Below are 17,717 nucleotides of genomic sequence, written 5' to 3'. Positions count from 1 at the left end.
CCCCCCCCCTAAAAAGAATGTAGGGGACCCCATATAGTTTGGCCTTCCCTATTGTGGCAAAATGAGCTGTAGCAATGCAATGCATATTGAAGAAAGACGTGTTAGTGCAATTGTGGTCCATGCATGAAAAATTGGCTAAGTGGCATTGTGGTCCATATATGAAAGGAAAGCCAATTTTTGTGGCCTAAAGAATACAAAATACCCACCCCCTCCCCCTTTCCAATTTGCATTAACTCATACACTTTAAATGTCAATCCAAGCAATATATATGGATTACAAATTAATCATAAAATATTTATTCGTAGTTATTGTTTATATCAAACTATATTAATTTACCGTGATTATGTAATAAAATGAGGTAATAACATATTCTAAGAGAAATTGCGCATGTTAGCTATTGCTAACAATTGTAGGAAGGTCCCAAAGATATAAAGTTGAGATACTACAAGTATTTGGCATAAAGAGCTCTCAATAATTTGTTTTTTCTGTACGCAATAATTGAGGATAAGGGAATTTCAGCTCGTCTTTCTATTAAAGAAACTATTCGTATTCTCATAACACAAGTTAAATTACTTTCAAATAGTTCAAAGGAAAATTTTTCGGCAATTTCATTTATTTAGTGGACTTAATTTCTCCTTCTGTTAATTCATTATCATTCATCTAGTAAAATTCTTTCTCTCAAAAGATTGTCGAACTTCAAATTAAGCAATTACGTACTACCAAAATTCAAGAAATACATCATATGCTAAAACATCAAATGATTAGGATTACCAATTCCCTTGTGTTATTTTGAGTCTTTTCAAGATTCTTTTTTACTTCCTCGTTTGATGCCCGATATCCATATTAATTAATCGGAATCGACTAAATTCGGATTCGCAACGGCAAGTCTTCTCAAGATTTTATATCCAGCATATATATCTATGCAATCTTAAGGTCCCAAAAAACCAACTCACTATTTGCTTCTATCTATTGAGATAAGATGACAACATCGTTTTTGTGGGACATGTTCAAAGTCACGCGTTAAGAAAATGTTAATTGGACAATTTAATGATGTTGTACGTTTATCCATTGAAATGATATGTGAAAGAAAGAATACATCTGTTACTAATATTTAAAAGTCAGCTAGATAGAATAGCTAGGTTTCTTTTCAAGTTTGTGATTTGAAGTTGTTTGTCTATTTTTCATACTATTGGTAAAGCCACAGAAAGAGACAAGCATTCTTGTTTTGGTTTTGGCCCTCAAGGTGGAGTAGGACTACACATCTTTTTTTTTTTTTCCTCACCCGGTATCCGGTACCGACATAGGGGCCCGACTAATCCGGATTCGCGCCGGGAAGTCCCACATCGGGGGGTAAAGCGCTCCCTAACAAAGACGACTTCATACCCAGGGCTCGAACTCGAAACCTCTGGTTAAGGATGGAGGAGTACTTACCACTCCACCACAACCCTTGTTGGTGAGTAGGACTACACATCTACTTTTGCTCAAATGCCCAAAGAACATGTTGGAAAAGAAAGAATTGAAGAATTAAATGGGCACTCACTCAACCGCTTAAATTAAAAACAGTCGACTATAATCTATATAATTTATGTGTAATTAGTGTATAATTTACAATGACAGATCCGGAGTTTTTAAATCATGGATGCTTAATTAATTTTTATCTCAAACTTACTACTAAGACTAGATGCTCAGTTAATATATTTGTATATATTTTCTAGTTTTATAATAAATAATAGTGTTTGGTTCCACAAGTAGTGGTTGCTCAAGCACCCATAACCGATAATGTAGATCTGCCTATGGTAATCTATATATATCGACTAGAAAAAGTAAACAATAAATCCAGGTGGCTATTTGGGTACAAAGAATTTTTAATAGAAAAGTTTATATTGTACTTTGATTAATTAGTATTCAAGTATATTTCTTTCATGTATAGGGTATGTCGTCGTGTTTTTCTTTGTTGATTATAGATTGTTTTCACCTGCAATTTTGATTTAATTACTGAAAATTTTAATTTTAGAAAAATTATACATAGTGTCCAACATATTTACTAGATGGTTTCGGAAAATTGATTGTCTTTATTGAATTCTTATCATTGAAAATGAAATTTGTTATTTAAGCCATTGATGAATTTTCTTTCTTTTAGTTTAGTTCAAACTGCAAAGAAATAGGAAATTTTTGGTGGAATCCTTTACAGAACAACCAGTTTTGGGCCTCGAACTTACATAGGCCTCTTGACGTCCAGCCCAAATCATAAAAGTAGTAAACAAATGAAGAATAAACAGAAAATGGCAAGGTATAACAACCTACGAAGAGAATTGGTCTAGTTTTAGATATTGGCACCCTATAGTCTAACATTAAGTTTTTTTTATATTTAATTGGTATTTATAGCCAAAATTATTTTTATGCAAAATCAAAAGAAACGTATAGCACTCTCCCCTCTCTCCCTATTTAACGATCTTGTTCTCTTTCTACCCGAAATTTTACTCCATATTTTTCAATCCCCCTAATCTCTCTCTTCTTTTCTGATAATTACTCTGTTAGGTTTCCTCTAAATCTTTTTCTTGGATAATTATCTACATCTAGAATCTTTTGTAGAATTTCCCATAGCATATCAGCAAAAGATGGGTAAAAATTTAACCTCTAAAAAATCAAAATCTAAATGCAGTGGTCAAATATTCATCTCTTCATATAGATGATGATTCTGATTTCGAAGTTTCGGTGTTAAAGGGATCGAATTTACCATATGCAATAGATGTTCGACGTGACAATTAGGTTTCTTTTCCTTCAATATTATCCGAAAAATCTCCCCATTTTTCTAAATTGTTTTTTTAGTTTTTTTATAACTATATTTAAATATATATATATATATATATATATATATATATATATATATATATATATATATATATATATAATACATTAATAATTATATTATTTGTATATCATAATGTATAACATAATAAGAATGTGTATATAAAAAAGAATACCAGAATTTTATTTTCTTTCTTTGTATAATATATTTCAGATTGAAAACTCAAGTTTTAAGACGACTTCACATGTTTATCCTCCATTGTATCCCGTGTATATCTCCATGTACGTCAGTGATATCTCATGCATATCATATGTATAAGCATATCCATGAAATTTTTATTATATACACGATATACAATGTAATATACACATACCGTATTTGTGTATATTCATAAAAATTTATGTATACATGATATATAATGTAATATACAATCGTCCATAAAAAATTTGTGTTACATACACGATATACAAAGTGATATGCACAGACGTCCATGATTTGTATGTGATATACACTAGTGTAAACGATATACAACGTGATATATATATGTCGCAGTTGAATATTCAGGTCTGTTTTTTTTTTTTTACCTCAAACCAGTCTAAATCACTTCTAATCTTGCTCAAATTTTGTATATAGCCATGTCTAAGTGTTTTCAACCGATTTCAATCACACCCACTCGTTTAATCCAACCAAAATAGAGAGAGAGAGAGAGAGAAAGAGAGAGAGAGAGAGAGAGAGAGAGAGAGAGAGAGAGAGAGAGAGAGAGAGAGAGAGAGAGAGAGAGGAGAAGAAGAAGAAGAAGAAGAAGAAAAACAAAGTCGAACTCTATTTTTTCTCTTAGTTTTTGCTTCTAATTTTCTCTTATGTGAGATCAATCTTACCTTTTCATCTCACTGATATTTTTGCACAATTTGCAATAATTTTTGCTAAACCATGACAGAGAAAGAGAAGAGATAGAAGAAAAAAATATAAGAAGATAAAGGGAGAGGGAAAAGAAAAAAGATNAGGGGGAAGGGGCGGGGGTGGTTATAAAGAGAAAATAAATAGGAAGTAGATTTTTTAAAATTTGGCTATAGAATGCCAAATTTTTTGCCTTCTACAAACTAAATTTAAGGCCAAATAAATGCCAATTATATTAATGCATTGTGTCAATCCATATAATTATGATTTATATATAATATGTATATAACTATGTATTATTAATATATAATCTATATATGTCGGCTAGTAAAAGTAAACAATGAATTCATCCGACTATTTTAGATCGAAAGATTTGAACTAAAGGAATACTTTCACGCTGCTATCTAAATTTTATTCCCGGTCTAGACATTTGCTCGGAACTGATCTATTAACTTTAATGAAATAAATTGCACTAAAATATCTTCCAACCTAAAATAAGAAAGCTGGTATATCAAATAAGAAAAACACTTCATTTCTCATTTCTTTATGGAATGTGATAGGAATTTTTACATTCCTATGCCACATAGGAAACCTTATTACCCTCAATATTTAAGGTTTGACTTAATTACACTTAGTATACTAAATTACCAATTCTATACCATAATTAATTAAGGGTATAATTAAATATACGTTTTTTACTCCTTAATTAAAGGAATCTGTATAGATAAGTATCCCCACTCATCCCACGTTTCTCTCTCTCCCAAAAATTCATTCTGTTATACTATTGGACTACGAGTTTAAGATAAATTAATTTAACTGTAGGTAATAGTAGAAAATATATTAAGATATTAATACTAAAAAAGATAAATTCAAAAGAAAAGGTGCAGTAGATGTTAATGCTTGAAAATCTTCAAAATGAAAAGCGTCATTTAAATTGAACTGCTTACTTATGGCAAGTAATTTCCAGATTCAAATATTGAGCAAAAAGTGAGCCAAAAGCTACCCAAAAATTGTAGACGCAGATGAATCCATAAAATCGACATCAGCTTTCTTAAAAATTAATGTGATATACATACAATAAATATAGTACAAGCTTATTACAGTGCGCAGACGCACTTAGAGATCATCTTAGCAATTCATGCATAATAGGAAATAGAAGAATTTATTTTTGAATGGTCTCTCTCTCTCTATATATATATATATATAAAATTTTTACATTCCTATGTCACATAGAGAATGTCGACGAACTGAGCTTTTGCAATGGTGGAAGAATCTACAAGCTGGGTACATTGAATTTTAATATCCCAATTCCCATTCAATTATAGCTTAATTGGTATTTTCGACATAATTGTATTTTTTGCAGAAGATTTTGTAGAAGTTTTAGTCGTTTTGGATTTGTGAAAACAAAAAAAAATGCATCTACAATCAGAATACAAATAATCTACAAAATATCTACAAACTCGGTATATTGAATTTTAATATCCCAATTCCCATCCGATTGTAGTTTAATTGGGATTTTCGACATAATTGCATTTTTTTGCAGAAGATTTGTAGAAGTTTTAGTCGTTTTTGATTTGTGAAAACAGAAAACAAAGCATCTACAATCAGAATACAAATAATCTACAATTCATCTACAAAATATCTACAAACTGGGTATATTGAATTTTAATATCCCAATTCCCATTCGATTGTAGTTTAATTGGGATTTTCGACATAATTGCGTGTTTTGCAGAAGATTTGCAGAAGTTTTAGTCGTTTTTGATTTGTGAAAACATAAAATAAAGCATCTACAATTAGAATACAAATAATCTACAATTTATCTACAAACTGGGTACATTGAATTTTTATATCCCAATTCCCATTCAATTGTAGAATAATTGGGATTTTTGACATAATTATATTTTTTCAAAAGATTTGTAGAAGTTTTAGCCGTTTTTTATTTGTGAAAACAGAAAATAAAGCATCTACAATCAGAATACAAATAATCTACAATTTATCTACAATTTCTACAATATGTCTTCTTCTTCTTCTTCTTCTTCTTCTTCTTCTTCTTCTTCTTCTTCTTCTTCTTCTTCTTCTTCTTCTTCTTCTTCTTCGAGTTCCAATCTGAAATTCAGTCAAAATCAAGTCTAATCTTCACTAAAACCCCTCAACATTGAGATATAAATTCCAAACCATATTCCCGATTATTTTCAACAACACCCAATCAAACAAATAATGATTTTTGAAAATTCAAATTTGAATTCAAAGCTTCCTAGCTTTTTAATGGCTGTCAGTGGTAGAATTGCTGCTCTCTTTTCATTTGCTTTGTATTACTGAAATTTGCGATTGAGAAATAGAGAGAGATGTAGAGAGAATTTCTGAAAACAGAGTGTATCGCAAAAACAGAGTATGGAAAATCTTGTTCTGCGTTGTGGAAGATCAGAGTGAAGCCGACGATAATTATGGAATGTGCGTCATTTGCGTTGGGGAAGATCTGGAAAATATTTAATTCCCCTTTTTTAGCGCGCAAAATAAGGAATCAAAAGCTACAGTGATTCCTTATTTAATGCATTGTATATATTAGGTAAAAATACTATTAACATAAAGGGTAATAAGCAAACTATGAACATATTTGGTAATATAGTTTCATATATGGTATATATACGAAAAAGCCTCAATGTGATATTACCAAAATTTGGGCATGGGCCTGGACGGAAGAGAATCTGGGCATCCACAAATCTACGGGCTTTTATCAAATTGCTCAATTTGGTCGGTCATAAAACTAATTATAAATTTGGTCGGTCATAAAACTAATTATAATAGCTAATAAAACTAATTATAAATTTGGTCGGTCATAAAACTAATTATAATAGCTAATCTATCTATATCTATATCTATCTATCTATATTTATCTATCTATCTATATCTATCTATCTATAACTATATTCTTATAAAAGCACGAATAATTTATGTTAAATGTCGAACGACTAAAATATCCCTGAAACATTGATCGATTTTTGTACCCTTAACTATTTGTATAAGTTAAGGATCTAATTGTAAATTACCTAATAATAAAATTCTTTTTCGATTTAAATTAAACAATCAGAAAGGCACGTCCATAATTGGTGTTATTGCTTTTAAGGTTAAAACTGTACCACCAAAGGATGTGGTGCAGTGGATGAGACTGCTCCTCCCTTAACCAGAGGTCTCGAGTTCGAGCCCTGGGTATGGAAAAATCCTTGGTAGGGAGCCCTTCCCACCGAAAGGGGCCCTACGCGGTGTGAATCCGGATATAATCGGCCTCCAATGCGGGTACCGGACACCGGGTGGGAAACCAAAGAAAAAGGTTAAAACTGTAGTACATGTCCTTTTCTTTTTTAAAGTATTTCTTGCGCATAAAAAAGAAAGAAAGACTTAAATAGCGTGTGACCGAAATACTGTTGGCTCATTAGAGTGAAGTTCAGGTATGTGTTGTTTCTAATAGTAAATCTCACATAATATTGTCTTTGCTATTAATTATATTATTTTTTCTCTACTGTTTTATTTCAAAGAAGACCAGAAAATTCTCTTTAGTTTGCTTAACGATTCCTATATTTAGGGTACTCTATTTATTTTGACATATTTTCTTTGCTTATTGGATTATGTAAGATTTGTGTCCATGAATTTCTCACTATTCTCATAGAATTATTTTTGTTTTGCTTTAAGGAACTATTTATTCGTGAACTTCATACATATTCCTGAACCAAATATTTTTTATACATATTCAGTAACAAGAAATTTAAAATTTATTACATTGGTGCGTGTTTGTAATATTTGACATAAGATATTTCGTGCATTGCACGAACATAGAGACTAGTATACTATATTAAAAGCACAAACACCCTTAGCGAAATGTCGTTCGCCTTTTTTATCCTTTAAAAATAGCTTTCACATTGGACAAAATTATAATTTAAATTATTTGCCTAATATTTAGGACCTTAAAAATCATTAAATTTTTCATTATTTGAAATAGGTAGAAATTCCTAATATTTAGGACTTTAAAGTTCATTAAAATTTTACCTTATAAGAGCATTGGTTTAAAGAAATGACACTAGATTTCGGTCCTATTTCCTTGTTGGAATCAAATTGTAAATGTTATCCCTTCAAACGGAGAAGTAAATGAGTCCGAGTCAAGATCTAAAATTGTAATTTCGTCATTCGAAAACGAATATTTCTACATATCTTTGGTATGTTCAAGAATTTTTAAATTAGAAAGAACACATCAATTACACATTCTAAGAATAAAATATCAAAAGTATACAAGTAGGTCGCCCTGCTTGCCGATTCAACTTCTCTTGTTTGCCGTCAATTTTAATAATTCATATCTATATTTATTTATACTCTATACTATATTAAAGGCACGATAACCCTTAGTTAAATGTCATTTGTCTTTTTATCCCTTAAAAATAGATTTTATTTTAGACAAAATAGTCATTTTAATTTGTTTTATCATATTTAAGAATAATTATTTAATAGAAAATAACCGTTCTAACTGTTACAAAATAAAAAATAAACAAATACTAAAAAGGAAGCAATATTCCAAAAATTTAGATTAACGTCTAAATTAAAAGCTCATTAATTTAAAAAGTAAATAATTTATGAAAAGCAAATTTTACTTGAATTTAAAGTCCGAAATATTAGGACTTCATATAAAGTTCAAATAAGTAAAGATTTAAAAATAATAATGATAATAAAGTTATATTATACTTTAAAATTTTAAATATTAGGTGAATAATTAAATAATTTTTTTGTTAGTGTGAACTCTACTTTTAAAGGGTAAAAAAGACATTCAATTTGTTTGCAGGTTTCATTGACCAAAGAGTTGATAACAAGGATCGGTCTCGGTATGATACGCATAGAGCCTTCGAACTAACAAAGAATTTTGAAACGAGACTCTGATTTAAAAAAAATTATACTCATTGAGATGGAGTACACGCGCAACGCGCGTACCAAAAAGCTAGTACTATATTAAAAGCACAAAGGCCATTAGTAAAATGTTGTTCGTCTTTTTTACCCTTTTAAAATGTAGTTCATACTAAACAAAATAGTCATTTGATAATTTCTCCTATATTTAAAATTAGTCATTTAATTATTTTTCTAATATTTAGAATTTGCCTTTTTCAGTTCCTTACCATTCTAAAATTTCAACACTTTTCAATTCACAATAGGTTTCGACCATTTATAGTCATTTTAGGGTTACGAGGGTCTTTATAATCAATAAAATCTTGAAAAATGAATTTTTATAAAAATATATTAGGATATATTAGGTGAACGAGCACTTGAACTCCCTTTTGATTTAGGAGTCTTTATTTTTAATAAATTTTCTTTGTATTTGAACTATATATATATATATACACAATATTTTACTTACATAAAATTGTTCCTATTTATATTATATAATTTTAGTTATAATCCATTCTATATTGTTTTATTAAATAATATATGCGACTTGTTGACCTCTATCACTTTGCTTGATACGAGATATGAATTGCTCCTTAGCAGGTGAATTCTTAAGCTTTTCTTTGTTATTCTTTAGAATAATATTGTAACCTTTGGTAGTCTTTTCTTGATTTAATTATTTGCTATTTTTGTTTTTGCTTTTATATTGCTTTGGAATAATTATTTTCATTTAAGTATTTTGCTTTTCTTACTGACCCAGTTATATTTTTTTAAGAATAAAAGATTATGTTGGTTAAGATTTGTGTAATATTCAGGTTTCTTTCTTATAGCTTATTTCTAAATTTAGGCTAATATCTTTTCCTTTCTTATTTTCCATCCAATTTAATTTTATTTTAGAAAAAGATTATGCCGTTTGAGAATTTGGATTAAACGAGGGTTCATCACGTTTGAAAGTATCCAAACACCGCCATTGCTGATTTATAAAAGGAGCTCCTCTTCGGCCACATACATCCATCAACTCTTCTAGGAAGGGGCATTCATAAAAACCCGAAAAATCGAACCAAACCGAAAACCAAACTAAACCGACCAAAAAAACTGATACTTTTTGGTTTGGTTTGGTTTTGGTTTCGAATTTTAAAAACCGATCAAATTTGGTTTGGTTTTGGTTTTAATCAGAAAAAAACCGAAAAAACCAAACCGACTATAGGAGTAGCTATTTCAAATTTATTTATTAATACCTATAATATATATATATATATATATATATATATATATAATATATATATATATATATATATATATATATATAATATATGTATATTTTTATATACAAAGTTCCAAAAATTTAATGGTAAATGTTAATAGTTTGCACTTTTAGTACAGTTCTTTATCTTTACATTCTAGTTGATTGATAGTTTTCTTTTGTTAAGTGTAAGGAACCATTTCGTGTTAAAAATAATATATTTTTAATTGAGTCCTTAAATTATTCATCACTATTTGATTCAATTATCATCAATATATCTTGGTAAATAATAGATTTCTCAAAGGGCAATTAATTTGATAGTGTTACTTTGAAAATGTGGTCGCCGGAATATGTGTTTGGTAGTGTATGTCTTATATTTACGAAAAAACCAAAATAACCGAAAAAACCAAAAAATCGACAAAATCCGACATAAACCGAATCGAGAAAAAACCGACTTAATTGGTTTGGTTTGGTTCTAATATTTGAAAAACAGACTTCTTGGTTTGGTTTCTTTTTAGGAAAAACCGATCCAAACCGAACCATGAACACCCCTACTTCTAGGTATGCTTCTCTACTTCTCTTCCTTTTTCTTTTGTGATTTGAAAAATATTTAACTGCAATGTAGTAGGTTATATGTTATAAATAGTAATCAACGATAGTCAATTTTTAACTTTTACATAATCACTTATCAATTTTAAGGGAGCTTACATTTTTTTTCTTTAATTTTAATTTTATAAACTTCAATACATCATTAAATAGTAATAATGTCAATTTTTTAAAGTTGTATAACATTGCTTTAGGTAACGCATAAAGAGCGTACACTAAAACTAGTTAAATATTAAAAGAAGATATATATATATATATATATATATATAATATATATATATATAATATATATATATTATAATATAGTAGTATTATTTGAGGAGAGACTACACTGTACAAATCTACCAGTCTAATAAACTTTGACCGTCTAATCACACAGTTGCTTAATGAATTGGAACTTCTGAACATGGATGATTTTTAAAAATAGCCAGATTTACAACTGGTCGTTAAAAAATAGCCCAATTTCAAAAGTAATCGAAATTTAGCCACTTTTTATTTAAAGATAAATCTGAGCGAAAACACTGTTCAAAACCCGGAAAATACTCCAGTATATTATGCTGGAGTTCCAGCATAAGTATACTTGAACTCCAGCATATTATACTGGAGTTTCAGGATAGTATGCTGGAACTCTAGCATAATATGATGGAGTTCCAGCATAAATACACTAGAACTCCAGCATAATATACTGGAGTTCCAGCAAGTATAATGGTCCAGTATAATATACTGGAGTTTGGAGCACCAGTGCTCCAGTCTCCAGTATATTATACTGGAGCCAGCAAAGTATACCGGTCCAGCATAATATGCTGGAGTTCATACACAAGTGCACCGAACTCCAGTATATTATGCTGAACCGGTCTCTATTGCAGCAAAACGGTGACTATTTTTCATTGACTTGGTAAACGCTGGCTATTTTTGATTGACCAGTCCGAAAACTGGCTATACCGTAAAATTTTGGCTCTGAACATGGGCCAAGCCCAAAGGACTCAAGAAATGATATTCTTTTTGTATTTGGAATGGACGTCATCCATTTAACATGATACAGCAATAACTCCCGTTATCCCTTTTTCAGTTTAATTCAATAAGTCAAATTCAGTTAAATTTATGCTTTAATTCTGCTTAAAAACTTTTATTGCCTTTCTATTTGCTTGAATTTTATTGCTTTCATCTTCAAGCTTCTTTAAAGTTCATGACTACAATAATCTTAGACGTAGAGTTTCATTTTCAAAATTTTGGTAATTTTAATTGATAATTTGGCTGTTTTTTTTTTTTTTTTGGTTAACTGGATACTTTATATATATAGATCTAAACTGTTACAAGTGACGCATCATGCGCCATCATTACAGGAGTAGAAGCAGTAGTACTAGTAGTAGCATCATCTACGTTTAATGCTCCTAAGTTTCCAAGACAAACCAGGGTATTATACATAGATACCGATACTAGTTTTTTATAGGTGACCCCTTGCTTGTCATCTTGTAAACTTGACCATATGGATGCAGTGGATTGTAGCAAAACTGATAGATAGTTGTGCATGGCTTGCTTGGAACCTTCTTTGGCCAAAAAGTGGGCTACCTTGTTCGTCTCACGAAAGCTATGCCGGACCACTGGATTCTCCAACTTCCTCAATAGGCACCTGCAAGAATCAATCAGATTTTGATAAATAGGAACTTGTTGCTGTAGGAGCTGTATGACCTCAGTGGAGTCTGTTTCCACTTCAATGGGAATGAAGCTCTGATCTACTGCTATTTGTAGTCCCTGCTGCAGAGCTAGCAGCTCCATATGTGTGTGGTTGATCGCGTGGGAATGTTTGTTGAAGCCTGTTACCCAATCTCCATTCGAGTTTCTGATTACTCCGCCAATTCCACCACTATTTGTGTTGATGTTAAACGCCCCGTCTATATTTAGCTTAAAGTAACCAGTTCTTGGGCGTGGCCAATTTACGTGAATTGACTTTTTTATATTGTTTGTTATTCTAAGTGAGGTAGTGTGTTTAAATTCTAGTGCCCGCCTAATAGGGATGCTAATGGGGAAGAAGTGCCTTGTGTTTCCAAAGGTATTGCGATTTCTGTTTAACCAGATATGCCACAGTGCAAACGCAAGGAAGTCCATCCATTGAAGATGGTTATGTTGAAGAGAAATATTGACATCATGTAGTGCTTGTAGCCAGTGAGTCTGTTGGTATGGGAGATATAAGCTATTCAGATTTATGTCTTGCCAAAACTTTACTGCTATAGGGCATTCGAAGAATATATGGTGGATGGTTTCTTGTGGATTGGCACATATAGCGCAGTTTTGCTCTATATTTATCCCAATATGATGGAGGTAAGCTCTGGTTGGTAATCTATTGTGTGAACAAAGCCATAGGAAGAATTTAATTTTTCCTAGGGTATGCAAAGTCCAAATCCATTTGAAGTTGTAGGGAGCGTAGGGTCTGTTATGAAGCAAAGAGTATACTGATTTGGTTGAGAATAATCCATTGCTAGAAATGGCCCAGTAGGGCTTGTCTGTATATCCAGGTGCATTAGGGATAGTGGTGGCTAATGCTTTGGTGGTAATTTCTGTAGGGATTTGGAGGGAAAGAGCGGTCCAATCCCAATTGTTATTTTTCCAGATATGACTGATTTTGAGCCCTATTTCGTTAGAGTTTAAGGGACCATGAATAGAAGCTCAGAGAGTAGGTGATTGTGGAATCCACCTTGACTCCCAGAGGTCAATCGAGGAGTTTGTCCCTGGGGTCCAAGCAATGGCTTTGGAGCAGAAAATACCTCCTTTGAGGACACTTTTTCCAAATGAAGGAGTGTGATATTTTGTTCTTGCTAGAATTGTATTTATTAATTAAAGTTTGTGCCCAAAGAGTGTTAGGGTGAAGAAATAGTCGCCATGCCAAGCTAGTTAAGAGTGCAAGGTTCTTGTCCTGAGCTTTACATATTCCCAGGCCACCTTGACTCTTAGGTAAGGTGATTACATCCCAACTAAGGTAGTGGATTTTCTTCTTTTCCGGAAGAGATCCCCAAATAAAGTCTCTCTGAATTTTGTCGATAGTATGGTAAATGGCTCTAGGGAGTTGAAAATATTGCATGGCATAGGCAGGAATTGCATTTAGAGTACTTTTTGCTAGAGTGACTCTCCCAGTTGGTGTAAGGAAATTTAATTTCCAATTAGCCATTTTGCTTTTCATGTTATCGATGATGAATTGGAAGTCAGAGGCCTTGGGGTTCTTATTTAGGATGGGGAAGCCTAAATATTTTCCAAAGTTTTCTGTAGTTTTGATACCTAGTAGTTGGAGGACCAGCTGCTTGGTATCCTCCTGGCATTGGGGGGAGAAGACGACTTTTGACTTGATTGAATTTATTTTTTGGCCTGATAGATGACAGAAATATTCTAAGCTGTGGTGTATGGAGAGAATTGATTTCTGGGTAGCATGACACATCAAAGTTAAGTCATCTGCAAAGAATAGATGTGAGAACTGAGGCCCTCGTTTACTAATAGTGATGGGTTCCCATTTTTGGAGATCCACTTGATGGTTTATGTAAGTAGAGATCAGCTCCATGCATAGTATAAAGATATACAGAGACATAGGGTTTCCTTGGCGGATACCTCGAGATGGGGAGAAATAGTTTGTCCTTGATCCATTAACTAATATAGCAATATTGCTGCTACTGATACAATGCATAATGGGGGTGGTGATTTTTGGTGGAAACTTGAAGAATAAAAGGGTACGATATACAAACGATCATTCAATGCGATCAAAGGCCTTCTCAAGATCAATTTTTAACATAAGCTTACCCTTTTTCCCTTTTGTGTGCTTAATATGTTTTAGAATTTCTTGAACTAGGATGGCATTATCACTAGCTCTCCTACCTTTAAGGAAGCTAGTTTGGTACGGACCAATTATGTCGGCTAGAAAGGGCTTGATACGATTTAAAATTATTTTTGTGATCACTTTGTAGATAGTATTACAAAGGCCTATTGGTCGGAATCTTTTTAGATTGTTGGCATTTTTGAATTTTGGGATTAGGCAAATAAGAGTATTGTTGATATTTTCGGGGAGTTGTTGAGAGATGAAAACTTGACAATAATAATTTATAACGGACTCCCCTACTATAGCTCAGTGCTTTTGATAAAAGAATGGGTGAAGGCCATCTGGGCCCGGAGCCTTATAGGGTTTGAAAGAGAATATGACTTGGATGACTTCTTGATCATGAAGGGGATCGTCTAAAGATGTTAAGTCAATTTTATGGAAATTAGTAGGGCTATTGAGAATGTCACACCAATTAGAGCTTGTATGATCCGTTGTGAAAATTGGTTGGAAGTATTTTTGGGTATGTTGGGATAGACGATTGTGATCAGTGATCCAGTTCCCCTCATCATCCTTGAAGAAGGAGATTCTATTTTTTTCTTCTTCTATTAATAACCGATACGTGGAAAATTTTTGTATTAGCGTCACCTTCGTTGAGCCAGTTAATTCTTGATCTAATTTTTCAGAAGTCCTCTTCTATATGTAAAATGTTATTATATTCATTTATGAGCTCGTTCTCTAGTTTCTGAAGGAATTGGCGTGTAGGGTAGGATTGGGAGTTTTGAATTCCTTCTAAGCGAGCTAAAATTCTTTTTTTCTTTTGGAATATATTGCCAAAGGTGGCTTTACTCCAAGTTGATACCCTTTGCTGGAAATAGCTAGTGGCTTGAAGAAGATTGTTATGGTGCCAGCTTTCTTGAACTATATTGCGAAATTCAGGATGTGAGCACCAAAAGGTTTCCAGTTTGAATGGTTTATTTGCAGGAATAGGCAAGACATTAGTAATATTTATTAATAGGGGGTTGTGGTCGGAGTAAGTTTTAGGGAGATGAGTAATGGAGGTGTTGGGATATTGTTGAAGCCATTCTTCATTAGCGAGGCACCTATCTAGTCGTTCGAGAATTAATCCTCTATTCTTTCTACGATGGTTATGTTAGTAAACTGTATTTGTAAAATAATTCTGGAAATATAAATGAATATAAACAGAAATGAACATAAACAGAAATGACATAAACAGAAATGACATAAAACCAATTCGAGCCCACTGAATTCACAGTGTTTCCTTAAGGAATTTAATCCCCTCCTAGTATCCAAGGTTATGGATTATTTTCTCCCAGGATAGAACGAATTACACACTGGTGTAGTGGTACTTCAAACCCCAGTGTTTCAGCGAACACAAAGTTTGGTAGCAAATCACACTTACTTTTTACTTTGTTTGATGCTAAAAGTATGCAGAAGAAGGAGAGAAAACTCAGAAAATCGTAGTGAAATTCTGAGCAGAATAGTGTTGTATTTATAGCCAAAGTTGGGCTGAAATCTGAAGAGGTGCAACTCTTCAGAATGGTTGTTTATGCAAAACGCCCACAACATAAATGTCATTACATAAATGACCATTTACTCAATAATAAAGAGAGAAAATAAAGAGGGAAAATTGAAGAGGGTAGTTACTTTTCTGTTACCAAAACAGAAATACGGATTGGGTTTAATATTAATATTTAATATTAATATTTTGTTATTAAAACAAATATTTAATAACATTTCTGTTAATATTTTACTATTAACAAATAAACTTGGTCCAAAAAGTTAATCAATCAATCGATCATTTGACCAAATCCAAATCCAAATCCGAATCCGAATCCGAAGCCGAAGCCGAAGCCGTAGCCGAAGCCGAGACGAGCGAGCGACGACGATGACGACGACAGCGCGAGGCTTGCCTTCTTCTCAACTCTTTAAGAGCTAGAAGAAGAGCAATTGCTTATATACCCATACAAAACCTCTTCCTCTTCCAATATGGGACAATGCCCATTTGCCAAGGGGGGGAACTTAAAATTTCACTCAAAAATTTCATTTTCCTCCATTTCCCATTCACCCTCTTTTAAGTATTTAATATATTAATTAAATACATCCAAAACCCAACAGGTTAGACCATGTGTACTTGCTACCCTTGAAACCTAGGTCTATCAAATTACAATTGTTAATGCAGGACCAAAAATTTGAGGATCGAGCACGACTCATTAGTCTCCCTCCCCATTTTTCATCCTGACTAAGGATTTCATTAAAGTCTCCCGCCACCAACCAAGGGCCAGTGTGTGCATGTGACATGGATTCTAAACTGTCCCACAACAGGTTTCGTTTATAAAGTTTAGTAATAGCGTAAATGACACTAAATAACCAAGAAAAATGATTGGGGTATACCTGAATCATGGCGTGCAATTCCTTGTCTGCTTGTCTAAGACGGACGACTGTGACCATGCTAGTATGCCACATAAGAACAATCCCGCCAGATCTACCCTGGGCAGGTACCTCCAAGAAATCGTCAAAATGGAATTCCTCCTTAAGCCTTTCATGGTTTTCCATCCTGGTTTCAAGCAGGGCCACCATGCATGGCCCATGGGTGTGGAGCAACTCGTAGAAATTCCTCTTAAATACATTATTATTAGCACCCCTAATATTCCAAACAACAAAACTAGTGGGTCTATTCATTGGAAAATTCTGGTTGGGAGGGTGTAGAGTCACCTGACTCTCTTTGATTGGGAATTGACTTCCCCTCAGAGATGGGGTCATCACTACTGCATATTTCGCTAGGGCCCTGTTTATTGCGGGACGAAGGTCAAAGGAGCACTTCATCAGTTCTACGGGACAGTTGAGAATATATTTTTTGTCCTCTCTCTCTGGAAAAATCATAAGGCTTGCATCTCTGAGATTTGATATTTCTGTGAACGAGCCCCTGTGTGGGGTAATCTCCTCTATTTTCTCTATCTCCTCTGCTATGTTTATTTCCTCTTGTGCCTGTGGTGGTGGAGGTGGAGGGGGCTGATGCATGTGCATGGGGACTTGAGGGGGGGGGGAGCATGATGCATGTGCATGGGATCTTGTTGGGGTGGAGCATGGTCTTGCACCTGTTGGGGTTTCCATGGAAAGAACAGAGGCGGGACGTTGAACATCTCTTGGGGTGGGAAGAAGGGGAGTTCGTGAAGCTGGTTCCAATTTAGTAGAGGGTTGAAGTGGGGTGGAAGATTCCACTGTTGGTGCATATTGTGGAACAGAGCTGGTGCCATTGCTGGGGCCAGTGGGTCCATCACATTGGCTAGCCACATATGATTTATGTAGTTGTCCATGCCTTGTCGCATCTCTTCTGATATTAGCTGAGCCAAGAAATTGGGATTTTGAATGATTATCAGGACTTCCATCCCGTTGATGATCATTGTGAAAAAGACTGCATGTCC

Source organism: Nicotiana attenuata, unplaced genomic scaffold (assembly GCF_001879085.1).
Source record: "Nicotiana attenuata strain UT unplaced genomic scaffold, NIATTr2, whole genome shotgun sequence".
NCBI lineage: Eukaryota > Viridiplantae > Streptophyta > Magnoliopsida > Solanales > Solanaceae > Nicotiana > Nicotiana attenuata.
This window is presented reverse-complemented; position numbering follows the sequence as displayed.